The following is a 26,678-nucleotide window of genomic DNA, read 5'->3' as shown; positions in this document are numbered from 1 at the left end:
ATGGGAGATGTGAAGTTTATGCGAGATACCCATTATCTGTTGCAATTCGGTAAAAATTTGGGCGGTAAAGTGTGATCCCTGATCACTATCAACTTGAATTGGCATTCCCCACCTGCAGATCACCTCCCCCAATAAAAGGCGAGCTGCTGTCAATGCGGTGTTTGTTTTACATGGAAAATCCTCCATCCATTTAGTAAATTTATCAACTATAACCAGACAATATCGCAAGCCAGAAGGTCCTGTAGGTAAGGGTCCTATAAAATCAATTTGAAGGTGGGTCCACGACCCATCGGGAGGAGGGGGACTGCGCAACAATGCCCGATTAGTGTGGGCACTTAGATTGTGCTGTACACAGGGCAGACAACGATTCACCCTATAAGTGACATCTATGATGCAATCGGGATATCATGAAAATTTGCGTCGTTTCTGAACAGTTGCATCAGCTGAATAGTGTCCTCCTACCGGATGTGAGTGCAGGAGATCAAAAATTTCAGGTGCCATGGATGGGGGAACACAGACAACCGGGAGATCAGATGATAGCCACCGCATACGGGGGTTGTACATTAACACGGGGAGCAGCTTCCCCAGACTGATCCGGAGCCAATTGTGTGTCCGCAGCCCATGGAGTGGGCTGAGGTAACGGACATCCATTCTGATGCCATGCAATAACAACTGCATAGGGGGAATAACTGGCCTAGAGGGAAGGGAGGTTGATGTCCCCACCTTGGATACTCGAGACTGATCTTAAGGGAGGGGTAGGGGCTTTCCAGAGGTCACCGTTAACGGCGGCGTCCTTGGCAGCATGATCTGTCTGTGAGTTACCTTGGGTATGTACATCTGAAGAACGTGAATGGGACTTTACCTTACCAATACAGACAGGGTCTGATCGTGAATTTAAAGAATCCCAAAGGGAAGCAAAGAGGTCTGCATGGAGCAGGGTCTTGCCATCAACAGTACAAAAATTATTCCTAGCATACAGTGGTAAAGATAACAAAGTATTAATCGCATAGGCACTATCTGACCAGACATTAACAGGTATGTCATGAGTAATTTGGATTGCTGTCACCAGGGCTGTAACTTCAGCATATTGAGCAGAGTGGGGAATGCATTTATACTTAAGTTCTCGGTCAGGCATGACTACTGCAAATCCAGTAAGGGGCTTTCCATCCCTTTGATAGGATGACCCATCAATGTAGATGTTCTGGGTGTCACTTAGCGGAGTAGGAGAGACGGGTTGACGGTCGAACTCCAGTGGTGGAAGGGGGCACTCATGGTTGCCCCCCTCATACAGTAGGAGCTGAGGTAGTAGAGTTGTCTGCCTTGGCGTTATTTCCAAATCCCTCTGAGTTAATAGAAGTGTCCAGTGACTGAGTCGGGCAAAGGAGACCAAAGTGTCCCCTGATTTAAGTAAAAGATTCAAAGGGGTGTGGGGGCTATGTATGATCATTTTGGTCAGCCCAGTAATAAACGTGAAGTGTTTGACTGCCCAAAAAGTGGCTAGCAGATGTCGCTCACACACAGTGAAATTCTTTTCCACACCATTCAAAATACGGGAGGCGAATGCGATTGGCATAAGTTTACCCTGTACCTCTTGGCACAGAACAGCAGCAAGACTCTGATCGGTGGATTCCACCTCCAGGTGGAAAAGCTTCTCTCGGTGAGGACTTGTCAGGCATGTGGCTTGCATAACAGCAATTTTAAGGAGGGACACAGCCGTTGTATGTTCGGTGGTCCAGTCACGGGCCACAGCATCCTCTTTACCCTTTAACAGTTCATATAATGGTTTGGCTAGCTCCGCAAATCTGGGAATAAATGAGCGCTGGTATCCCACTAGGCCCAGGAAGGAACGAAGTGCGGTTTTGGATGCGGGCAATGGTAAACGCTGAATCACTTCAATCTTATGCTGGTCAGGGCTGAGTCCCTTTTGTCCCACAGAAACCGCTAAAAATGTCACTTCTGGCTGTAACAATTGTACCTTTTTGGGGTTAAGTTTCAGCCCAGCTTTTAAAAGAAGGCCTAATAGCTCTTCCATTAATTTAATATGAGTCTTTTTGTCAGGTGTTGCAAGCAAAAGGTCATCAACATACTGCAGCAGGCAGTTGGGTCTCGAAAAAGGTTTCAGTGCCTGAGCCATCCGTTGTGGAATATAGTTGGGGCATTGTGAAAGCCTTGAGGTAAACATGTCCAAGTATAACTTTGATCTTCAAAAATGAAGGCAAACTTGTACTGATCCTCTGACTTAACAGGAATACTCCAGGAGCCATTTGAAGTGTCAAAGGTGGAGAAGTAGCAGCCACCTGGTGGAATCTGGGACAGGAGAGTGGGGGTCTCCCGAACAACAGGGGCGCAAGCTGGGGTTACCAAATTAAGCTTGCGATAATCAATTGTTAGACGCCAACTATTGTCTGGCTTCTTAACTGGCCAGGTTGGAGAATTAGTGGTAAACTGCCAATGCAGATAACACCCTGCTTTAACAATGAATCGATAGTAGACCGAACATAAGGTTTACTCTCAGCCGGAATGGAATACTGCTTCGATAGCAAAATACTGCAGATGCTGGAAATCCGAAATAACAACAGAAAATGCTGGAAAAACTCAGCAGGCCAGGCAACATCCGTGGAGAGAAAATAGAGTCAACGTTTCGGGTAAACCCTTTGTCAAGACTGAAGAAGCACAGGAAATGAAATAGATTAAAGGGCCAGTATGGGGGCTGGGAGAGAACAAAAGAGAAGTGAAGAGACATTAAGAGGTATTCAAAAGGAAACAAGATGGTGATAGGACTAGTGGAGACAAAAGACGGCTCTAGATTAGGTGTGAAATGCGCTGGCAGAATGGGAGACAGCTGCCATGTGGGAGAGAAATAAAAGGTGGGGGGAAGGGGCCAAAACAAAGGTGTGGATAAAAAATATAAGTAAAAATGTAATAGGGGCCGAGGTTATGATCTGAAATGATCTGAAACCTCACCATCCTCGGCCTCTTGCATTGTTCCATGGAAGCTCACCGTAAACTCGAGGAACAGCACCTCATCTTCCGATTAGGCACTTTACAGCCTTCTGGACTCAATATCGAGTTCAACAATTTCAGATCATAACCTCGGCCCCTATTACATTTTTACTTATATTTTTTATCCACACCTTTTTTTGGCCCTTTCCCTCCGTTTTTTTTCACTCCTACATGGCAGCTGTCTCCCATTCTGCCAGCGCATTTCACACCTAATCTAGAGCCGTCTTTTGTCTCCACTAGTCCTATCACCATCTTGTCTCGTTTTGAATACCTCTTAATGTCTCTTCACTTCTCTTTTGTTCTCTCCCAGCCCCCATACTGGCCCTTTAATCTATTGCATTTCCTGTGCTTCTTCAGTCTTGACAAAGGGTTTACCCGAAACGTTGACTCTATTTTCTCTCCACGGATGTTGCCTGGCCTGCTGAGTTTTTCCAGCATTTTCTGTTGTTATTTATGGAATACTGCTTAACAGGAGGGTGGGAGGGTCCATTAATCTCCTCATCTCCCAACATCCTACCACAATCATGTTTGAACTTAGCAAAAACCTCTGAAAATGTATGAATTAATGTATTAACCATGGGGTCTTCAGTCCCGGGAAGGGTGAAATCCTCGGGTTTTTTAATTGCATATATCGAATGGGCATCTGAAATAGGTGTCGGTGGTCCCTCATTAAAGTGCCACCAAAGACAATCATTAGCATAGTCGAGGACAGCACAGTGTTTATGCAACATGTCACTTCCGAGGATACCTTTCTGGTCATGGGTGGCCATATATACAGGAGAGGGGACATCGACGGAATTCCCATCAATGGACAAGACTGTGGAGCTCAATCCCTGATTAGCTAACTGAGTAGAAGCATTAAAGCCAGAGAGGTTTAGGGTGGTGGCAGAATGGGAAAAGGGAGCGGGGTCATGTAAAATAGTCACGGCAGAACCGGAATCCACAAGCATAACATGGTGGCGGCCTCCAGGATCAGAGGCCCGGACAAAAGGTCGTCTGTCCTCCCCGTACCAGACAGGAGAAGACGTGGCCACCGTGGAGGCCTCTGACCGTCACTGGGGCCGTGAGTCTGGGAACGTATCTCCACTGTGAGAAACAGCCGAAATGTTTTGCACCCCCCGCCCCCCGCCTGACTGTGCTTCATGGCCTCAACTACTGCCGAAAGGTGTTCGAGCTGCTGCTGCACAGAGTTCAAATCAGACCCGTTATCTTCACGGATTGGAGGTTGGTAGCGTAGCCCATTATTTGGACGTCGACTATTGCAGCAGTCGCGAGCATAGTGTCCGGGCTTATAACAGTTATAACAGATTATGTGGCATTTGTCTCCTGACTGGGGAGGGGTTTGTGGAGTCAGAGGACCCTCCACCGCCGACACTTTGGACTCAGTAGGGGTGAGGGACGATTTAACTCGGTCCCAAGCTCGAATGCAAGCATCCTTCAGATCAGCCCACGGGGTTCCCTGATGAACAGTAATACCAAGAGCGTCCCTTACGGGGGGTAAGAGAGCATCAGTGAATGTCAGCTTAAATCCCTCTGTGTCCCAAAACTCTTGACCATTATAGTTTCTCTGGGACTGATTGTACAAATCATACAATCGATTTGCAAAGGCTATGGGATGCTCGTTAGTCTTTTGCCAGGCGTCCCCAGCCGCACGGGTGAAATTAACTACGTCCATGCCCAAACGGGAACAAACTGAATCCATAACATCCCACCACCCCTTACTTTTATCAGAGATTTCCCGTGAAAGTGATAACTTGAGTTCCTGTGAAATGCATGACAACAGAACTTGTTTTAAGTCTGTCAACACTAACTCAGGGTGACAGTGACGGAATATACCCCAATCACTTGTTAGGGCGACTGGGTTCGTCCCCCAGTTTATTGGCCCCATTTCTTCGGCTAGTGCGTTGCACTCTGCCGGGGTCAAACTTCTACTGGTACTGTAGTAGTAGTTACTTCCACATTTGGGGGCAGGTTGTAGGTTACGGAAGAGGTATCATTATCGAATTCATCATCCGAGGGTGTAGGGTCACCAAATTGGGTGGTAGTAGTGACTATATTAACCTGCTTGGTTTCTACCGGGGCAGTTTGTCCTGGATAGGGAGGCGGAGGCGCAGAGGGTGAGGGGCTATTTTGGCAGATGGGGTTATTATTGCACTGGGCTTTTCTTGTTAGGTATCCCAGTTAATACTGGGATCCCCTGGTTTAAGGCGACTAACAGCCGCAACAGCAGCTGTTTGTCTCCCCAGCTTTCCCTTCAATTCCATAATTTTTAATTTGCAGTGAGTATGGTCAGCGCTCACCAGAAGGGGTTTTTCAAGTAATTCTCTCAAGGCTCCCCTGGTGTCCTCAATTTGTGAGATCAGGGATTCATTTTTTATTTTTAAAACCTTGTTATCCTCAAACACCTGATGCTGGCATCTTGAGGCAAGTCGTGCCTCATCTGCTAAGGCTTGTTCTTGATGGAGAAGTGTACAGACTATGGCATATCGGCCTTGCCAGTCCTGTAAGTCTCTTTCAAGTTGTGCATTTCTCTCTTTCAGGAGTACAACTTCGCCATCCAAGTGAACAGCACACAAGTGGGCCGCGTAAGCCAGCCTATTCCTGGCTTCCTTAACTTTACATTTCTTCGCACCCACCTGGGAAGCTATTTCGCCCCAAATCTCAGAGTAACTCTTCTCACTCTCTCTCTCTCTCTCTCTCTCTAGGGCCTTCGATGGTGAGCATGGGATCACTCTCAAAAGAGTGTTCGACCAGCCCAACTACTCTTTTTAACTTCTGTTCGGCTCTCCCTTCCACCGTCTGTGTGCAAGCCCTTGGGGTGTCACTTTTTATTCTCTTTTTAGGGGTGGGCCTGAGGCCAAGTTATTGACAAGACCATTTAACCTATAGAGGTTCCTCCAAAGCTTCATCAACCAATGACAGCTTAAGTTCTTTGTCTTGGCGTTTGTATGAAAGCTCTCCCCAAAAGAAGGTCTCATTACTTCATCCTTGTTTTTTACATTTTGAAGGTTGCTCCATTGGAATCCATCTTATCTCTTTTTACTCTCTCCCCCTTAACCCAGCAAGTACAAGGCCCCAGTCAAAGCTGTCGCACATTAACCAGTCGCTATCTCACCATTCTGATCTTCACAAGTAAGGTCTATGATACACTCCCTTTTTCTACTGTGAACTTTTCTCTCAGAACTTTTACATTCCCATGAATTATGGTTTTGTGCTGCTTTCATTGTTCAATAGCTGTTGCTTTATACTTTTTTTTCCCTTTCAAAAATACATAGCAACTTGCAGCTGCTTGGGCTATGTACATTTTTAGGCACCCCTAGTTTCTAACACAGGGTAGGAAAATTAGGACTGAGATGAGGAGAAATTTCTTCACTCAGAGGGCGGTGAACCTGTGGAATTCTCTACCACAGAAGGTTGTGGAGGCCAAGTCACTGAATATATTTAAGAAGGAGATAGATAGATTTCTAGACACAAAAGGCATCAAGGGGTATGGGGAGAGAACGGGAATATGGTATTGAGATAGAGGATCAGCCATGATTATACTGAATGGCGGAGCAGGCTCGAAGGGCCGAATGGCCTACTCTTGCTCCTATTTTGCTATGTTTCTATGTGGCTCGGTGTCAAACTTTGTTTGATAACACTCTTGTGAAGCGCCTTGGGATGTTTAACTATGTTAAAGGCGCTATATAAATACAAGTTGTTGTTGTTATTTATATATTTTTTTAATCAAGGGTTACCATGGTCCAATCACAGCTGTCACCCTTTTTTTTTCTGTCATCCACCTTTTGTAGCCGAATGGTAAGGAAGTTTACCTGCACACAGCAGGGCCTATTGTAGTCTCTGCATATACACAGTGCCAATTTAAAAGAGACAAGCAAATTCCAAATTAAGTGGATTATGCAAAATTTGGATTGTCATAAATTAATCTGAAACAACCAATTCACTTCAAGTTTGGAATTAAATTCAAACTCCCCCCTTGCTGTAATTATTTGAAATGTTGTATCGCCTAGAGAATAGAGGTGCGGTCTCACTCATAAAAATAGACTGAGAATGATAGGAAGGAATTTATGACATACATTCTTGCTGACTAAAATTCTGACAGCATATGTTGCTTGTTTTTATTACCCTACAGCAGACAGTTACAATAGCATATATTCAGTATCAAAGCCAATACTGTAGTAGAACATCAAATTTATATGACCAGTCAATGGCCCTGTAGTTCTCCTCCAACATCCTCCTCCAATGACTCTACTCCATTGTTCAGCTGAGTGGGACTGACCTTACCCATTCTACTCTTACCTATCCAGTCGTAGCTAGAGAATCTCTGGCAATGGTTTCTCTTCCCACCCCTGCACCGTTACCTCTGGCATCCTCCAAGGATTTATCCTTGGCCACCTCCTATTTCTCATCTGCATACTGCCCCTCAGCGACATCATCTGAAGAAAAGAAGTCAGGTTTCACATGTATGCCGGTGATAACCAGCTCTATCTCACCACCACCTCTCTCGACCTCTCCCCGCCTCTGTGTTGTGAGACTGCTTGTCCGACATCCAGTTCTAGATGAGCCACAATTTCCTCCAATTAACCATTGGGAAGACCAAAGCCATTATGATCGGCCCCTGCCGCAAACTCCGTTCCCTCGCCAGAGACGCCATACCTCTCCTGCCCATTGTTTCAGGCTGAACCAAACTCTTCGCAAATCAGTGGCCTATTTCACTCTGAGCTGAGCTTCCAACCCCATATAATCTCCATCACAAAGACCGCCTATTTCCACTTCCATAACATCCCCCATCTTCACCTCTGTCTCAGCTTATCTGCTGCTGAAACCCTGATCCATGCTTTTGTTACCTCCAGATTCAACTATTCCAATGACCTCCTTGCTAGCCTCACATCTTCTACCCTCCATAAACTTGAACTTGTCCAAAACTCTGCTGCCCGTATCCTACCTCGCGCCAAGTCCCACTCACTCATCACCCTGTGCTCACAGACCTTCATTGACTCCTGGTCCACCATGCTTGAATTTTGAAATTCTCATCCTCGTATTCAACTATCTTCATGGCCTCACCACTCGCTACCTCAATAACTTCCTCCAGCCCTACAACTCTCCAAGAATTCTGCATGCCTCTTGTGCATCCCCCACTCTCTTCATCCCACCATTGGCGGCAGTGCTTTCTATCGTATAGGCCCTAAACTCTGGAATTCCCTCCTTAAACCTCTCTGCTTCTCAATCCCCCTCTCTCTCTCTCTTCCTTTAAGACCCTCCATAAAATCTACTTCTGTAACCAAGCTTTTAGTTACCCATCCTAATATCTCCTTCTTTGACTAGGTGTTATTTTTTGTCTGATTACTCTCCTGTGAAGCGCTTTGGGATGTTTTTCCTACATTAGGTGCACTATATAAATGCAATTTTTTATTGTCTGCCATAACATCTACCATTGACAATAGAAAATCCAGAAACACAAGAGCCTAGCCTTCCATTGAGTCCAAAGCACCCCAGGAAAATTGCCTCCCATGACCTTTCTGTATATGTTATTTAAGGCGATCGTCTACCTACATCTGCCTACTGTTCCAGTCACATTAGAAAACAGACAGTATGCAGACAATTATAAACAAATCTGACTGTTTGATGCAGCAGGGAATTGGGAAATTAGATAAAACAAATTATGGAACTGGACCATAATGGTAGAAGCAGGTTTGTTTGTTTTAACTGCTTTAAGATTAGTGTGCCAGCACTAGTTTTTCACTTCACCAATTGCCAAATGTGCCATTTAATAATGCTAAACATCTTGCTACTGAAAAACATGGGCAATGAGAGGTTATTTGATACAGCCTGATAATAAAGAAGTCATATCGCAGTGACATAATTAATCATATGTTTAGGGGGAAATGAGGACACTTTGTAACAGTATATAAATTCATGGAATGCCATGAGCCTCAGGGTAAATTAATTTTGTTTGTGTGTTCAAAATTAACTTCGGCTACAACGTGACTTGCTTTTATTGGCAACAGTTCCAAAAGGACATTGATCCTTTGACATTTTCTCTGAAGCTCCTCTTAGAGTGGGAAATGTGTGACACTGGAGTTACTTATTCCATTGAGACTGTACATCCTGCACCATTTAAACAGCTAATCGCAATTCTTCCCAGTGAGTGGCACAGCATTCTTTTGACATTAATCTTGACAAACAGCGATAATCAAAGAAGTACAGGTATCTTATCAAATAACAAAAAATACAAACTTTAGAAGAGCTCAAGGAAACTTGAAGTTATAAAGAAAGCACCTGCTTTATATAGCGCGCTTCATGTCCTCAAGACATCTCAAAGCATTTCATATTCAATAAATTACTCTGTAACTGTTGTTATGTAGGCAAATAGAGCTGCCAATTTGTGCACAAGGTCCCAGCCCTGAGATAAATGACCAGCTAATAGCTTTTGATGGTGCTGGTTGAGGGACGACTCTCTGCTAACATAAGAACATAAGAACATAAGAAATAGGAGCAGGAGTAGGCCAATTGGCCCCTCGAGCCTGCTCCACCATTCAATAAGATCATGGCTGATCTGATCCTATCCTCAAATCTACTATCACTCTACATCCCTCCCGAACCCATGTGATCTCCCGGGAGAGGCGAAAAACCAGATAAAAAACCCAATGGCCAATTTGGGAGAAAAAAATCTGGGAAATTCCTCTCCGACCCATCTAGGCGATCGAAGCTCGTCCAGGAGATCACTGTCCCTATATTTTCTACAGTACTTACCTTCTGTAAAAGGTGATCTCCACCCCAGCCAGGAACATTTGAATAATAACTTGGGATCTTTTACATCCATCTGAACAGATGGGCAGAGCCCCGACTTAACATCTCATCCAAAAGACAGCACCTCCAACAATACAACACTCCCACAGTACTACACTGAACCGTTAGTTAAGATTGTTTACTTTGGTCCTGGAGTGAGACGTGAACCCACAACCATCTGACTCAGTGGTGAGAGTGCTACCACTGAGCCAAGCTGATACAAGATGGTACCAATATTTGGAACTGATGAATCATGATTTCTATCTGAAAGAAACAGCTGGTCTGTTTAATGCAGATGCATTAGTGACAGGTGCCAGATTTTTGGTGATTATGAATGTGGAGGTAGGTGGAGCTAAATTTAAAAAAAGATTGATGATGACTGAACATAATATCTTATTTTTCTCAATCAACTAATATGTAGTATTTTGACAGTGGGTTGTCTGGTCTCTCATTAGACAGTGAATCCAGTATGAACAATAAAGCCCGACCTGTGTTAGCATTACGTGTGCTTCCTCCACATTAATATTACTGTGGGAAACTTAATGCTGTTCTCTCTCAAGTATCCTGTAAGTATAAATAGACCTCACTATACATTACTGCCCTATTATAATATATACACTGAAATAGACTTGCATTGCAGTGGAGAACATTGTGTTCACTTTCTACTTTGCGTTCACCTTCGAGTACTTGTCCTGTGCATTGGTTTATTGGGAGGCAGTGACGGGGGGTCATACTCACATTAGGTTTGGAAGGAGCAGGAAATTACAGGACTAAGACATGTATTTACAAAGTTATAGTGTGGGGTATTGATGCCTCACCCATGAGTGGAGCCTGGGAACTAATGGGAGTGAAGATGGAGATGAAGATGGAGCTAATTCTGGGAGTGAAGCAAAACCCAAGCCCCAGGCCCTTGAAAGAAGGTAGGCTTGAACCTGCCTATATTTGAGCAAATCAGCATGGTTATCTTAACAGGTAAAAGTTACTTCAGCCAATCAGGTGTAAGCATGACAGACACTGTGCATATGTGATACTTTGAAATGTGACATACACGTCTAGATGCAAGGCTTTTAATTCTATCGACAGACATTAGAGCTCTTTTAGTATCTGAACAGTGGAGCTTTCATTCCTGAATGCTGATCAGAATCATGCAGAGATGGATAGACAAAGAAATATTAATTTCCTGCTACAAATGAAATTCACAAACTACTTTAAGCAGAGATTTTGTATGAAACTGAGGCATCTTGTTCTCAAGCCAACTTAGATACTCAACTACAAGTGCCTGAATCCTGCGAACTCATCCATCCAAAACCACTGCCAACAGAACGGCTGTTTTCCTTGTAGGAATTTAAGTTGACATCAGTTCATGGGGTCAAAATTAGCATGTGATGTCCCAGATTTAGATTTGAAGGAGGAATTGAAGGAGAGAAGTAGGGCTGGATTTACCAAGCCTCTTTCGTAAAACCAGAAAATAAGAGGATGTTCTCAAAGAGATTCTTATTGGGGAGATATTCGTGCAATGTCTGCAACATGAATTTTGGCTTTCAGGCTAAACTATTCTAAATGTGAAAACTAATGACAGAGACATATTTTTGGTAAAACTCCAGAGTTACGTTTTTCTTTATAAGCTTTATTAAAGAAAACGTTTCATGTAAAAGGGTAGTCAAAGGAAGGGCGGGGCCTATTAGGGACCAAAAAGGAGATCTCCTTGTGGAGACGCGGGGCATGCTTGAGGCACTAAATGAGTACTTTACATTGTATTCACTAAAGAAGAGGATTCTGCCAATGCCACAGTAAAGGAGGAGATAGTCCAGAAATTGGATAGGATAAAAATAAAGGAGGTACTTAAAAGGTTGGAAGCAGCCAAAGTAGAAAAGTTACTGGGTCCAGATGGGATGCATCCTAGACTGCTGAGGGAAATAAGGATAGAAATTGCGGTGGCTCTGGCCACAATCTTCCAATCCTCTTAAGATATGGCAGGGGTGCCAGAGAACTGGAGGATTGCAAATGTTACACTCGTGTTCAAGAAAGGGGAAAGGGATAAACCCGGCAACTACGGGTCAGTCAGGGTGACAAAAATAAAGAGTTTGGCAAGCAGCTTTTTCTGAAGTAGTTCATCAGGGCTGTACAGTCCATCTTGTCTCAGGTTTCAAGCTGTTGACCGTGTTTGTCTTACGTAACAGGAACGCGGGTAAACAAGGTTGATGAAAAAATGTACTCGGCTCTATCTCACCAGGAAGCTATTTTACATGAAACGGATCAATATTGACATTGGCCGTTCAATACTGGCAATAATCGGTGCTGTACACGTTATAAATGAATGCAGAGTAGCATAAGCACACAGTGGCACAACAAAAATGCTTAGAAGTAGATTTTAACTGGAATGTTTTGCAACTCTCATTAGGCGATCCTGTGACCGGCTTGGATTTCCACAGTGTGTTAACATGAGTAAGAAAACAGGAGCTGAAGTAAAGCTGCAGCTGTGGGGCCTGGCGCTGACCCCTGGGTACAAGTCGATGTAAACACAGCAGATATACCCAGCCTAGTGCATACTGAAAATGCAAGCATGGCTTTACCGAGACCGGATCCTCATGCAGCAGACCGGAGAAACGTTGTGTGCTTATTTCGTGCAGCAGTATCTGACCACTCGGACTTAATGATAGGTTTCGCTAAAGTTAGGAGTACATTTAGGATATTTTGATCGAAGCAAGCCTGCTTATTTTTTGTGCACAAGCCTAAAACCGAAATCTTTGCTGCCCCGTAATTTTTGTTGCTATTTGCATTTTATAAAGTCCTTACTTTACAGGTTTACTTTACTCTATTAAGAAAAGAATGCAACCAAGCGTAGCGCCCATCCAAGCACTTATCTGAAGCGTTGGCAGTGATATTACCGTCTGTCCGTCACGGGGCTTCCTACAATCAACAGTTCAATATCCTTCTTTGATCTTTAGATTAACAGCCTGTCGGGAGACTTTTCTTGAGCTTTCTTGGTGGTCCTGATTTTTCTCCCAGTCTTGTCCGCCTTCCCCTCTGTCTGCCCTTTATACAAGGGTAGAGGACAGTAAAGCGGCTCTATTTTTGTACCAGTACGTGACCAATCATGATAGGTGAACTGTGTTGGTGTATGAGCCAGCTGAATGTGTGACTGGAAAGTATAATTAGCTGTGGTGAACTATCCCTCCTCATCGTTCTGGACCTGTCTGCAGCCTTTGACATGGTTGACCACACCATCCTCCTCCAACACCTCTCCTCCCTTGCCCAGTTGGGTGGGACTGCACTCGCCTGGTTCCATTTCTGTCTATCCAGTCATAGCCAGAGAATCTCCTACAATGTCTTCCCTTCCCGCTCCTGCACAATTACTGCTGGTATCCCCTGATGTGCCTCAATAATTCCGAGACCCGATGTTAGCGAAACAAAACAAGGCTTTTATTAACTTAGAAAGTAACACGTAAGAGAGAGAGATATCTTCCTTCTGGAGACTGAGGCCAGACTGAGCTAGCTTACAAAAGGGGCCAGGTATGGGCGGAGCCCTACACACACAGCACATTCCAGCACATTCCAATAAACAATACAATGAGGACTGGGGGAAGGGAAATGACACTGAAACCGACCACAGTCACAGGCAGTGATGAATGGAATATTTCATCACATTCACCCCTTCTATAGATTTAGTCTGTTCGGGGGTTTGATAGTCCTCTGCGACCGACGTGGCTGTTGTGGTGCCGCGGGTGTCGGCTGGGTGTCCCCGGTAGCCTCCTGGGTCTCTGCCGGGGGTGCCGCCAGGGTTGTTGAAGGGGTAGTTGGTGGGGGTGCCGTTGGTCGATGTTCTTCCGGGGGTGATGAAAGAGTAGTGGGTGGGTAAGAGTTGCTGTGATCGTTGTTGCTGCTATTGCCGTGGTTGTTGTCGATGCCGGCTGGGGCGACGTCTTTTATGGACACGGTGTCCTCCCTTCCGTCGGCGTGCCGGACATATGCGTATTGGGGGTTGGCGTGGAGTAGGTGTACTGGCTCCACGAGAGGGTCCGTCTTGTGGCCCCTCACATGCCTTCGCACGAGTACCGGACCTGGGGTGGAGAGCCATGACGGCATGGATACGCCTGAGGTGGATTTCCGGGGAAAGACAAACATTCGTTCATGAGGCGTGGCATTAGTGGCCGTACACAATAGCGACCGTATCGAATGGAGCACATCCGAGAGGACTTCCTGCCAGCGGGAGATAGGGAGGCCCTTGGTCCTTAGAGCTAGAGTGACTGCTTTCCATACTGTCCCGTTCTCTCGCTCCACTTGGCCGTTACCCCGGGGGTTGTAGCTGGTGGTACGGCTCGTGGCGATCCCCTTGGACAGCATGTACTGGCGTAGCTCTTCACTCATGAAGGCCGCCCCCCTATCCGTATGGATGTAGCTCGGCATACCGAACAGGCAGAACAGGCTGCTGAGGCATTTAATGACCGTGGCGCTGGTCATGTCTGGGCAGGGGAAGGTGAATGGGAACCGGGAGTATTCGTCCACAATGTTCAGGAAGTAAACATTGCGGTCGACGGACGGGAGGGGGCCCTTGAAATCTAAGCTGAGCCACTCAAAGGGCCGTGTAGCTTTGATTAAGTGGGCTCTATCTGGGCGGTAGAACCGAGGCTTGCACTCAGCGCAAGTGCGGCAGTTCCTGGTCAGAGACCGAACTTCCTCAATCGAGTAGGGTAAGTTACGGGACTTTATGAAGTGGAATAGCCGCGTGACCCCTGGGTGGCAGAGGTCGTTGTGGAGGGTCTGTAGCCGATCCCCGGTGGCACTGGCACACATCCCTCGTGAGAGGGCGTCAGGGGATTCGTTAAGGGCCCCTGGCTGGTAAATGATGTCGTACTCGAAGGTGGGGAGCTCGATCCGCCACCTAAGAATCTTATCATTTTTAATCTTCCCCCTCTGTTTATTATTGAACATAAACGCTACCGACCGCTGGTCGGTAAGTAGGGTGAAGCGTTTGCCGGCTAGGTAGTGGCGCCAGTGGCGCGCTGCCTCCACGATGGCTTGGGCCTCCTTTTCCATGGAGGAGTGTCTGATCTCGGGCCCTTGGAGGGTCCTCGAGAAGAAAGCTACGGGCCGCCCCGCCTGGTTGAGGGTGGCCGCCAAGGCGAAGTCAGACGCATCACTTTCCACTTGAAATGGAGTGTTCTCGTCCACTGCCTGTAGCGTGGCCCGCTCAATATCCTGCTTAATGCTTTTGAAGGCGGCGTGGGCCTCAGCAGAGAGCGGAAAAGAGGATGCTTTCAAGAGGGGGCGGGCTTTGTCGGAGTAGTTGGGGACCCATTGGGAATAATAAGAAAATAACCCCAGGCACCTTTTCAGGGCTTTGGGAGTGTTGGGCAGGGGCAGCTCCCGTAGGGGGCGCAATCGGTCGGGGTCTGGTCCGATTTCCCCATTCTCCACCACGCTGCCTAGTATGCAGAGGCGCGTGGTGTTGAAAATGCACTTGTCCTCGTTGTATGTGAGGTTGAGTTTTTGTGCGGTTTCCAGGAACCTCTCGAGGTTCGAGTCGTGATCCTGCTGATTGTGGCCGCAGATGGTGACGTTGTCGAGGTAGGGGAAGGTTGCCTGCAAGTGGTGGTCATCGACCATGCGGTCCATCTCCCTCTGAAAGACCGAGACCCCATTCGTCACCCCAAAGGGGACTCTGAGGAATTGGTAGAGGCGTCCGTTCGCCTCGAAGGCGGTGTACGGGCGGTCCTCTGGTCTGATAGGGAGCTGGTGGTACGCTGACTTGAGGTCGATGGTGGAGAACACCCGGTATTGGGCGATTTGGTTCACCATTTCTGATATGCGGGGTAGCGGGTAGGCGTCTAGTTGGGTGTACCTGTTGATCGTTTGACTATAGTCGATCACCATCCGTTTCTTCTCGCTACCCCTTACCACTACCACTTGGGCATGCCACGGGCTGTTGCTGCGTTTAATAATGCGCTCTTTCAGGAGCCTGTCTACCTCGGTCGCGATAAACCGCCTGTCCTCCCAGCTGTACCTCCTGCTTTTGGTCGCTATTGGCCGGCAGTTAGGGGTAAGGTTCGCGAATAGCGAAGGCGGCTTTACCTTCAGGGTAGCCAGACCGCACACTGTGAGGGGCGGCTGGGACCCACCGTACTTGAGTGTGATGCTTTGGTGGTTGCACTGGAAATCCAGGCCCAAGATCACGCTCGCACATAGGTTCTTCATGATTAATACTTTAAAATTATCGTATACAGTTACGTTAATGCCCAATTGTACCGTGCAGTAACCCAGAATGGTCGATGTCTGGGTTTTATCAGCCATAGAGATGGTACCCTGAGCAGGGACCACCTTTAAGGAGAGTTGTTGTGCCAGTTCAGGGTGGATAAAACTCTCCGTGCTTCCACTGTCAATTAAACATTTAACCCGGCACTCGTTTACCTCGATGTCCACCATTGATTTGGATAGCGGGTGCGGCCTGGTCTGGTCCACTGTGACCGATGCCACTGTAGGGCCCTGATTGCTACAAGATGGCGTCCACGCTGTCTGCTCATAAGATGGCGGACCCCACGAGGTCGGGCAAGATGGCGTCCAAGATGGCTGCTCCCACGGCGCACACGCGGCGGTGGCAGGTTTTCCGGCGGTTGGTTTTCCGGCGGGGTTCCCTCTGCACACCTTCCCGAAGTGCCCCTTCTTACCGCACTTAAAGCAGGTGGTGCCTTTCACCAGGCACAGGTTTCTGGTGTGTTTTGGCTGCCCGCAGAAGTAGCAGTTGGGTCCCTGACGCATCGCGGCTGTCGTAGGGCTTCTGGGGGGAGAGCGGGGCCCCGCCGGTGTCGGGCTGCCGGGCGGGGAAGATGCCTTCCAAGATGGCGGCACCCTCGGTGCACACGTGGCGGCGTGGACGGCGCGGGCTGAAGAGTAGGCGTCCGAGTTTCTCTGGGCCACATCCAGGGATCGCGCGGTGTCCGCAGCCTGTTTCAGGTCCAACCCCATTTTTTCCAGCAGTCTTTGCCGGATGTAAGTGGAGCTGAGGCCTGTGATAAAGGCATCGCGAACAAGCTCGTCAGTGTACACTGCGGCTGTTACATCTCGGCACTTGCAGTCTTTGCCAAGCATTTTCAGGGTGCTTAGGAACTCCTCCACCGATTCCCCGGGTCGCTGTGCGCGAGTAGCGAGCAGATGCCTAGCATACACCTCATTCGTAGGCTGCTGGTAATGCGCCTTTAAGATGTCGCAGGCGGCCAGGTACGTATCGGCGTCTTGGATGAGGGGGTAAACCCGGTGGCTTACCCAATTCCGCAGAATTCCGATTCTCATCCTCGCAGCGTCCGTAGCGTCTTTGACGGCTGCGGAATTGTCCAGGAAGAATTCCATACACTCAAACCAGTGTCCGAAGCGTGCTGATGCATCCGGAGCATGTTGATCCAAATCCAAACGTTCGGGTTTCAGGAGTTGATCCATAGTGTTGAAAAATAAGTTAATAAAATTGATGTGCCTCAATAATTCCGAGACCCGATGTTAGCGAAACAAAACAAGGCTTTTATTAACTTAGAAAGTAACACGTAAGAGAGAGAGGTATCTTCCTTCTGGAGACTGAGGCCAGACTGAGCTAGCTTACAAAAGGGGCCAGGTATGGGCGGAGCCCTACACACACAGCACATTCCAGCACATTCCAATAAACAATACAATGAGGACTGGGGGAAGGGAAATGACACTGAAACCGACCACAGTCACAGGCAGTGATGAATGGAATATTTCATCACATCCCCCAAGGATCTATCCTTGGTCTCCTCCTATTTCTCATCTACATGCTGTCCCTCGGTGACATCATCCAAAAATGTAATATTGCTCATCTCTGCCCTGCATCAGTTCATCTGCTGCTGAAACCCCTCATTCATGCCTTTGTTACCAATAGACTTGACTATTCCAATGTTTTCATGGTCGGCCTCCCATCCTGTACCTTGCATAAGCTCATCCAAAATCCTGCTAACCGTATCCTAACTCGCACCAAGTCCCGTTCACCTGTGCTCGCTGACCTACATCGGCTCCCAGTCCGGCAACACATCAATTTTAAAATTCTCATCCTCGTTATCAAATCTCTCCATGGCCACGCCCTCCCTATCCCTTGTAGGGGGTTTTGGTTTGGGGATTTTGTCTGGTCAGTCAGTCATGTGCCTGAGCTGCTCCAGCCCCGTGCAGTTCAAATTGCTTCCCCCTTTTTAGTTCTGAGCACCGGACTTATTTACGAGTAGCGATATAGACAAACGAGACCAGTGGTTCGGTGCAAAGAAAACCAATGTTTATTAAAATGGAGAAATAATTACTATACAGAGAAAATCACTATGGATGCAACACAATTACACTTAGCGGGGGAGGAGAAATGGACACATCGAGGGAAAATGACTAAAATGACAATTTTAGCAATCCCCTTAACTCCCACCCTTTACACCTATCTAGGTTGTCTTGTGATGGGCCAGAAAATTGATGCTCACCAGTCTAAGATGTTGGAATGCCTGCTCCGTGCCCCATTGCCTGCCGATGTCTTTAGGGTTTTCACCGCCCAAAACAGAGATACCCCAGTGATTTAAATGTAACTGCAGATATCCTGCTTCCCTGGACGGGCTCTTCGTCGGTAATCCTCTTGATGGTAAGGCAGGGCACCGGAGTTGAGGCGGGAGAGAGAGAGAGAGAGATGACTTCCCGAGGGACTAGTTATACCCTTCCTGCTAGCCCTTATCTCTCGCCAGATCAGCTTGTTTCTTTGTCTGAGCTGGACGTGTTGAAGCTTATACAAAGGAAACCGATCTGGGCCCATCGACCTGGATGGCCAGTTAATCAGTTTTTAAACATCTCATAAGTGTTCCCCTTTGTCCAACTGGCTTCGTGATGGGGCCATTCCAGTTTGAATGCCCCATTGATCGCTTGCAAATAGTGTTGATGTCCTCTAACGAAGGTCTGAATGCAGCTATTACATATTGACTGTCTGTGCAAACGACCTTGATGGGTTTTAATCAGAGGCCCCAATGCCACTGAGTTTGCTTCTCATGCATAAATGCAGGAGGTCTGTCTACATTCTAATTTCTGGAAAGTTCCTTCTTTGTCAGCCCAAACTGAAACTTACAGGCCTTGGCCATGAGGTTGACCGCAGCCATCTTGTTGAGCCCTGGAGCCCTGGATTTTAAACTCAGTCCAGCCAGGGTTTCTTCAATAAGCCAAAAGTAAATCTTCGGGGGAGACATGAAATTTGCAAATCCTTTCAGTCCCCCCTAGGATACTGAAACTTGCTTGAAGTGTCCAATCAAGGTGAGCAAACTTCTGACCCCCCGCAACCAACCTTCCCCTATATTTATCTATCCACGATCCCTCGACACATACATTCCCCTTACTTAGAGAAAACCACAGTGCACGACAGGCATCTATCGATAGAAACAATTACTATCTGTTACAATAGTCCAAGCACGGAGGGGGTCCAACACCCCTGCACTACTTGGGATATCATAAAACTTTATTACAACACACAATCTTTGATAAAATTAAACATCAGGCCAAAAACATATTTATTAAAAATAACGAGCGGAAGGAACGAGCTTTATTAAAAATAACAAACGGATCTGCCATCACTCGGCAGTGATATGACACAAAGCTCACACGGGTGTTTCTTCTTCCACTCGGGCATACTGGTCCTTCCACAACCCTTTTGCTTTAAATTCTACCCCAGGACCCTTTCTCCTACACTGGACACAAACTAGGGACGATCCCTAGCTGACAGACTACTAAGATGTGGGATGCCATACGAATCCAGGAGGGAACCTCTATACTCTCAAAAATGTCCCACCAGGGCGGGGTCGTAATATCTAAAATGTCAGCCCCTATCTGTACAGTCTTCTGTTCCAAAGTGTAGAAGTGCTTTTGCGATACTAGAATGGCTTTTAATAATTTGGTAAAGTGCTCTGGGAGAGGGGGAATTGGGTAACCGAAGTGGGTGACATATTTCTGGAGGTGGGTAAAATTCTCCTCCACAGTGAGGTGAACAGTGGATGGTTCAGGAATGGGGACAATTCGTATCTGTGCCACTTGAACTTCTGCCTCGGGTTTGAAGCGGAAACTGCTGTCACTCACCATGCACCAGCTGTGCTGTCCGTGCTGGTAGTGAGACGCTCCTGTGGTGATGCAATATGTCCCACCTCCTATATATGCTACCTGTGGGGGAACATGGCCTTGTGCCATGGCTTCCATGGTACAATTTATAGGTTTCGCGTCAGCAGCTCTGAACCCGCATTGTGGTTTCGAATAGGCATTCAAGTGCTGGGGACACAGGATGATGTGTGCTCCCTGGCTACGGCACCCTGAGAGGTCAGTACCCGTCATAGCGTGCTCCCACTTTATGACATAGGGCGGGACCGCTGCAAAACGAATGTGTGCACCCCCTTGAATGATTCCAATATTCTCCACCCTGTATACCGGTGCGGGTCGGGCCGACCCGCCCATGACCGGCATTCTTACAACTATCCCCATAATTGGTAAAATTCTCCTCTGCATCCCGTTCGCCGCTCCCATCGATCACTATCGGTGCTGTGTCTCCGGAGCACCCATAGAGGTGGGATACTCCACATCACCTCTCCTTCCGAAGCTCAGACCTATCAGGGCGAGTAGGATTACGCCCCCCTTCATTCCGTAAATTTTCCTGTAACAGATATCGAAGCACACAGCCAGGTTCCCTAGAGATTCGTTGGCTTGGGTGAAGCATGGTCGGGTCTTGCGACCTCGACTCAAAATGTACACACTCTGAGCAGATTACTTAAAACTAACCATCACCTTAATTAGAATTAAATTAAACACCCTAAACTTAACACTATATAAACTTAAAAATTAAACTACCTAAACTATATACAACCGCCGCCCGTCTCCGGGCGGCCAGCCTAATCCCTGTTTGGGCTGCTGCAGGCTGCTCCCTGCGGTGTGGCTGCACTGACCTGCACTTCCGGTCCCTTGCAGTCTGTAGCTGCTAACTGGGGACCTTTGTCTTCCGACTTCTCTTTAACTCGGGAGGTTGTCGTTTTAAGCTGGGGAGTCGGTGACCATACCTTTCTGGGCTGGAGTGTCCGAGGGGACCTTCTAAGGAGGGCTACGGGTGGGGTTTTCTTGGCAGGTGGACCTTTGGCTCGGACCACAGCCTTTGCGAGCATAGTCTGTGGGTTTTCCACAACCACTGGCTGGGGGTCCTCTCCCTCAGGTTTCACCTCTCCCAAACTTGGGCTGAGGGCAGGTAACCTTTCGCCGCCTGTTGCAGCAGGCTGTGAGTCTCCGCCCCCAGGTTCCAAACCTGGGTCGGGGGCGGGATTCTCGCGCTCGGACTCCTCCCCATCTGAATCCCAGAGGATTGGGGGAGTGTACTGAACGGTGGGTGGAATGGCTCCTCCCCTGACACAAGCCACAGTGCCTGCCTGCGCAGCCTGTGAGCTTGTACCCGCTGCGGGCTGTGGATCTCTATCCTCAGACCTTGTCCCAACTGGCTGCTTTTTCTTTTCGGGTTTAAACAACTTACATCGTTTAATATAACTAGCAGCCTGCCAGTAACCCTGTTCTAAATTCTTTCTCCTTACCAGGGCAGCCTTAAAGGCGGAATCTTGGGCTAGGACCTGCTTTTGGTCCGGGGCCAAAGCTATCCCCTGTGTGCCTCCCTTGTCCTGGATTGCTGCTACCGGGCCTGCTCTACAGGGGTCCCAGAACTCTCCTTCCCTGTCCCCCTGCTTGGCCACCTCATCAGTCTTTTGGTTACCCTCCCATGTGGTATGGAGGGATCCTAAACCTATGGCCAAAGGTTTTGACCTTTCCCCAGCCTGCTCGTTCCCTGTGGATCCCATTAAGCTAAATGGGACCTTGTTAGACCGGGGTGAATTGGTCAGGTCTTCCGAATGGACCACCATGCTGGAAGCTCCAGTGTCCACCGAATATCTCCCCTGCACCGTCTTCACCCCCATCTTAACATAGGGCCTGCTCCCCTCAGCATTTTCGCGGGGACACAGGTCAACAGGCTGCGCTGGTTCTAGTTATTGCTGGGAGTGGGATGGGGCAGACGGGGTCAAAGCACTGGTGGTGGCTGCTATTTTCCCCTGGCTGGTCAGGAGGAGAGATCGTATCAACTCCAAGAGTGGCTCGATCGCAGCGGGAGGGATACCTGGCTCTGCCTTTTGGGCTGGGGCTGATGAATTCTTCCCCTTATTCTCCTTCCAGGGATTCTTGCAATCCTTGCACCAGTGGCCATCCTTCCCGCACCCGTAACAGTTTAACTTAGTCTGGGAGGGACGGTTCCCCTCCTGGTGCCACTCTCTCTTATTCTGGCCCCCGGGTTTGACCTCATGGACTTTCCCCTTGGGTTGGGGCGTCTCGATACCCCTTATATTTTTTAATGCAATCGTGAGCTGGCGGATCACCATTTCCTCGGTGGTCTGGGGGCTACTGGGGTCAAACCAGGCCGCAGCCTGGGCTTGGATTCGGGGCAGGCAGTTTGTCGTTAGACAACGGAGCCAGTGGGTCAATTGGACTTGGTTCAGTAATGTCCATGCTGGCATTCCCGGGCATGCACTCCGGTAGACTGGCCACAGCCTGTCTGCGAACGCCTGCGGGGACTCCCCTGGGAGCTGTACCGTTTTTTCCACCCGGGCGAATGGACTACCGTCATTGAGTCCCATGGCCTCCAATATCTCATTCCTCAAATCCTCATAATCTTTCTGCCCCTTCTTACATTCATCAGATAGGGTCTGGAGGAGATCACTCCCCAGAGAAAACAGCAGCATCTTAGCTTGCTCTGCGTCATCGCAGTCATTGATGCACGCTGCCTGTTCTATGTCCCTGAAATGCAGAGAGGGGTCTCCCTTTTCGATGAGCTTGGGGATGTGACTAACCATGGCCCTGAGCTGTTGGGTGCCATGCGGCACCACAAACTGATTTTGGATGGCCCCTGGGTCCTCGTCGTCAACGGGCGGGCCGTACCTCCGTTGTCGGAGGGGGTACACCGGCCCTGGTCCCGGCCTATCTAGTGGGGCCTGCTGTGCTTCCCCTACCACTTCATCCTCCACCCCCCCCTTGCTGCCAGAACTCCTAGCGGCCGTGGGACCTCTGATTCCCTAGCTAACTTTGTTCTGGGTGCTGCCTGTGGGACGGTTCTGTTTGGGTTGCCGGTAAAGTCCAACTGGCCTGCCTTCGGGCTGATAAGGCATATCATCCTCTTCGCCCTCGATAAGACCATGCCCAAGCTTTCTATCTCCTCCCTACAGGGCCCCTGATCTGCCTCCTCAAACCCCCGGTTGCAGGCTAGCTTGTATGCTGCCTTTACCTCCCTTACTTTCTCCTCCTGCTCTTTTAATTTTTGGGCGAGGTCGCAAACCGTGTCCTGCAGCTTTATCTCGCTGCCCCTTGCCTCTACTTTCAGCAGTCTGGTATTCCAGGCGCTCTACCCTTGCCTAATGTTCCCGTTGCACCTCGACGGCCCGGGCCTCCAGGCGCTCTACCTTTGCCTGGTGTTCCCGTTGCACTCCGAGGGCCTGGGCCTCCAGGCACTCTACCTTTGCCTGGTGTTCCTTGGCCATCTGCACTCTTTCTTGGCTTAACGCCTGAAGCGCCACTAGCACCTTTTCTTCCGCTAAAACCTTATCCTGCATTTCTAGGGCCAATTTCTTTAGCTTGGCAGCCTGCGCTGCTACAACGCTGTCCAGCACTAGGACTTGTTTCTTATAACACATTAACCAGACTGCCTTTTCAATTGCCCTCGTATGCTGTTTACTCGCCGTCCACTGGGCGGCGGCATCTATGGGACGCTCGGCCTTTAACATAGCGCCCACCCATTTCTTGGCAATATTGACCTTTCTGCACACATAAGTGGACAACCTCTCTTCCATTGCGGTTTCTCCCTCCGCACCACTGTCTGTCATATCGCATACTGTCGCCGATGCTGCTGGCTGGCTTGCCATTTCTGCAGGGGGTTTTGGTTTGGGGTTTTTGTCTGGTCAGTCAGTCATGTGCCCGAGCTGCCCCAGCCCCATGCGGTTCGAACTGCTTCCCCCTTTTTAGTTCTGAGCACCGGACTTATTTACGAGCAGCGATATAGACAAACGAGACCAGTGGTTTGGTGCAAAGAAAACCAATGTTTATTAAAATAGAGAAATAATTACTATACAGAGAAAATCACTATGGATGCAACACAATTACACTTAGCGGGGGAGGAGAAACGGACACATCGAGGGAAAATGACTAAAATGACAATTTTAGCAATCCCCTTAACTCCCACCCTTTACACCTATCTAGGTTGTCTTGTGATGGGCCAGAAAATTGATGCTCACCAGTCTAAGATGTTGGAATGCCTGCTTCATGCCCCATTGCCTGCCAATGTCTTTAGGGTCTTCACTGCCCAAAACAGAGATACCCCAGTGATTTAAATGTAACTGCAGATATCCTGCTTCCCTGGGCGGGCTCTTTGTTGATGATCCTCTTGATGGTAAGGCAGGGCACCGGAGTCGAGGTGGGAGAGAGAGAGAGAGAGATGACTTCCCAAGGGACGAGTTATACCCCTCCTGGTAGCCCCTATCTCCTGCCAGATCAGCTTGTTTCTTTGTCTGAACTGGACGTGTTGAAGCTTATACAAAGGAAACCGATCTGGGCCCATCGACCTGGATGGCCGGTTAATCAGTTTTTAAACATCTCATAAGTGTTCCCCTTTGTCCAACTGGCTTCGTGATGGGGCCATTCCAGTTTGAATGCCCCATTGATCGCTTGCAAATAGTGTTGATGTCCTCTAATGAAGGTCTGAATGCAGCTATTACATATTGACTGTCTGTGCAAACGACCTTGATGGGTTTTAATCAGAGGCCCCAATGCCACTGAGTTTGCTTCTCATGCATAAATGCAGGAGGTCTGTCTACATGCTAATTTCTGGAAAGTTCCTTCTTTGTCAGCCCAAACTGAAACTTACAGGCCTTGGCCATGAGGTTGACCGCAGCCATCTTGTTGAGCCCTGGAGCCCTGGATTTTAAACTCAGTCCAGCCAGGGTTTCTTCAATAAGCCAAAAGTAAATCTTCGGGGGAGACATGAAATTTGCGAATCCTTTCACCCTGTTACCTCCTCCAGCCCTACTACCCTGTGAGATCTCTGCGCTCCTCCAATTCTGGCCTCTTATGCATCCCTGATTTTAATTGCTCCACCATTGGCAGCCGTGCCTTCAGCTGCCTAGGCCCTAAGCTCTGGAATTCCCTCCCTAAAGCTCTCTACCTCTCCACCTGTCTCTCCTGTCTCTCCTCCTTTAAGACCCTCCTTAAAACCTACCTCTTCAACCATGTCTCCTTCTTTGGATCAGTGTCAAGTTTTGTCAGATTACGCTCCTGTGAAAAATCCTGGGGCATTTTACGACATTAAAGGTGCTAATATAAATGCAAATTGTTGTCGTTGTTGTTGTTGTTGTTGTTACGCAAATCCAAATAAGAAATGTAATTCTGACAATATGCAAAGTAAATGATAATATTTCCACATTGTGAGACTATCCTCATTTTACTTACATTGCACTCTGTTTTAGGTCTGAAATGATAGTCAGGATTATGTTCATGATTTTGATTTATAAACTAAAATTCAGTTCTACAATTAAGGAGGGTCTCCTATTATATTTCTTTAATAAGGTGTGTGCACTCTGTAAGCTGTTAAATGTAACATGTGGGCCACTTATAGGAGTTTAACAGTTTAAGAACTATGCATATATAAATTCTAGGTTACAACATTTTGTATGCAGGCACATGTCTGATGCAATATATTTATCTAGTAAGCACTTGATTGCTTGTAGGCTGAGCAATGAGATTTTAAACTTAGAGCAGAAACTAAACTGCATGCTTCATGGCCCCGGCATTTTGTGAATTATTGACAACTTTCCAAGAGCAGCCAGGAATTCCAGAAACACCTCTAAATAAGGGCAGGGGGGATGTTATGTAAGAACAGTATACAAAACACCGGAAACACATCACTTAAGGTGCTGCTCTACTGCCACTTTTACATTGTTGCCAAGATTTCCACCTCACAGCGATGCAAAAGTGAGGGAAAATCTTCATGGTCACCTGATCTGACTCCAGAGAGAAGTGATGTAAGACCCCCAACGGGGAGCTGTCTTGCACCATTTGGGTTATAACTGGCTGACCTAAGTACAACTTCTGTGCGTCATCAAACCAGGTTTAAAACTTAAGCCAAGTTTTTTTTACCCACAATGTTTTGAAAGTACAAATGCTCCTACCCACACTCTCAAAACATTCGATATTTACTGGCTTGGGCAATTGTGCAGAACTCTCCGGGGAGTGTCAACTAGGTACCGCCAGGTTGGGATCGTCTCTATAGCCATTAGTCTCAGACTGGTAGTTACAGTATAAATGCAGCCTCAGAATATATTTGATGCTTTGAAAAAAAAGGTTCATCAACTGCATAGACATCATCTACCCTGGGGAGTATTACAGTATTTGGTTGTGGTTTGACATTACTAGTTCCCAGAGAAATGACACTCTCGTAACTGGCTGTGATTTGTTATCATCATTTCTCAGAGAGGTGACATAGAGTAATTGGTTATGGTTTGTTATTGTCAATCCTCAGAGAAATGGCACTGCCTAGAGAGGGGACTTGTTATTGGCTGTGATGTCTTATCGTTCTTCCCAGAGAGATAACAGTGTGGTAACTGGTTGTGATTTATAAAACGCCCGGTATCAGCTTGGCCACCTGTTAAACACCTCTCCTAATTTTCGTTTCCATTGAAGTCAAGTGTTTAATGGGTGGCCAAGCCCTTATCGTGTGATTTGCACTATCATCTAAAGTCAAAATTACCCCCCAGGTATGTTGTTCTGGTTTTAAAATCTCTATTGGGAGGGTAAGGATTCCTCCTATCATGGCTCCT

General features: G+C 47.7%; 1 protein-coding gene across 3 annotated transcripts in view; it reads right to left on the bottom strand.

Moving 5' to 3' along the window:
• Positions 1–12,835, bottom strand: part of asb2a.1 (ankyrin repeat and SOCS box containing 2a, tandem duplicate 1) — a 55,528-nt gene extending 42,693 nt beyond the window's left edge. For 2 of the 3 annotated variants that reach the window (XM_086002779.1, XM_086002781.1), the window contains exon 1: positions 12,681–12,834. The gene's annotated coding sequence lies outside the window, so the exon portion shown is untranslated. Of the gene's footprint in view, positions 1–12,680 lie in introns of all 3 variants that reach the window. The other variant, XM_086002780.1, reaches the window with a different exon arrangement.
• Between the last annotated feature and the right edge of the window lie 13,843 nt (positions 12,836–26,678).

This window comes from Somniosus microcephalus, chromosome 12 (assembly GCF_052327205.1).
Source record: "Somniosus microcephalus isolate GS21.2 chromosome 12, FLI_Smic_1.0, whole genome shotgun sequence".
NCBI lineage: Eukaryota > Metazoa > Chordata > Chondrichthyes > Squaliformes > Somniosidae > Somniosus > Somniosus microcephalus.
Note: the sequence above shows the minus strand (reverse complement) of the source record. Positions and strands in the feature narration are given on the sequence as shown.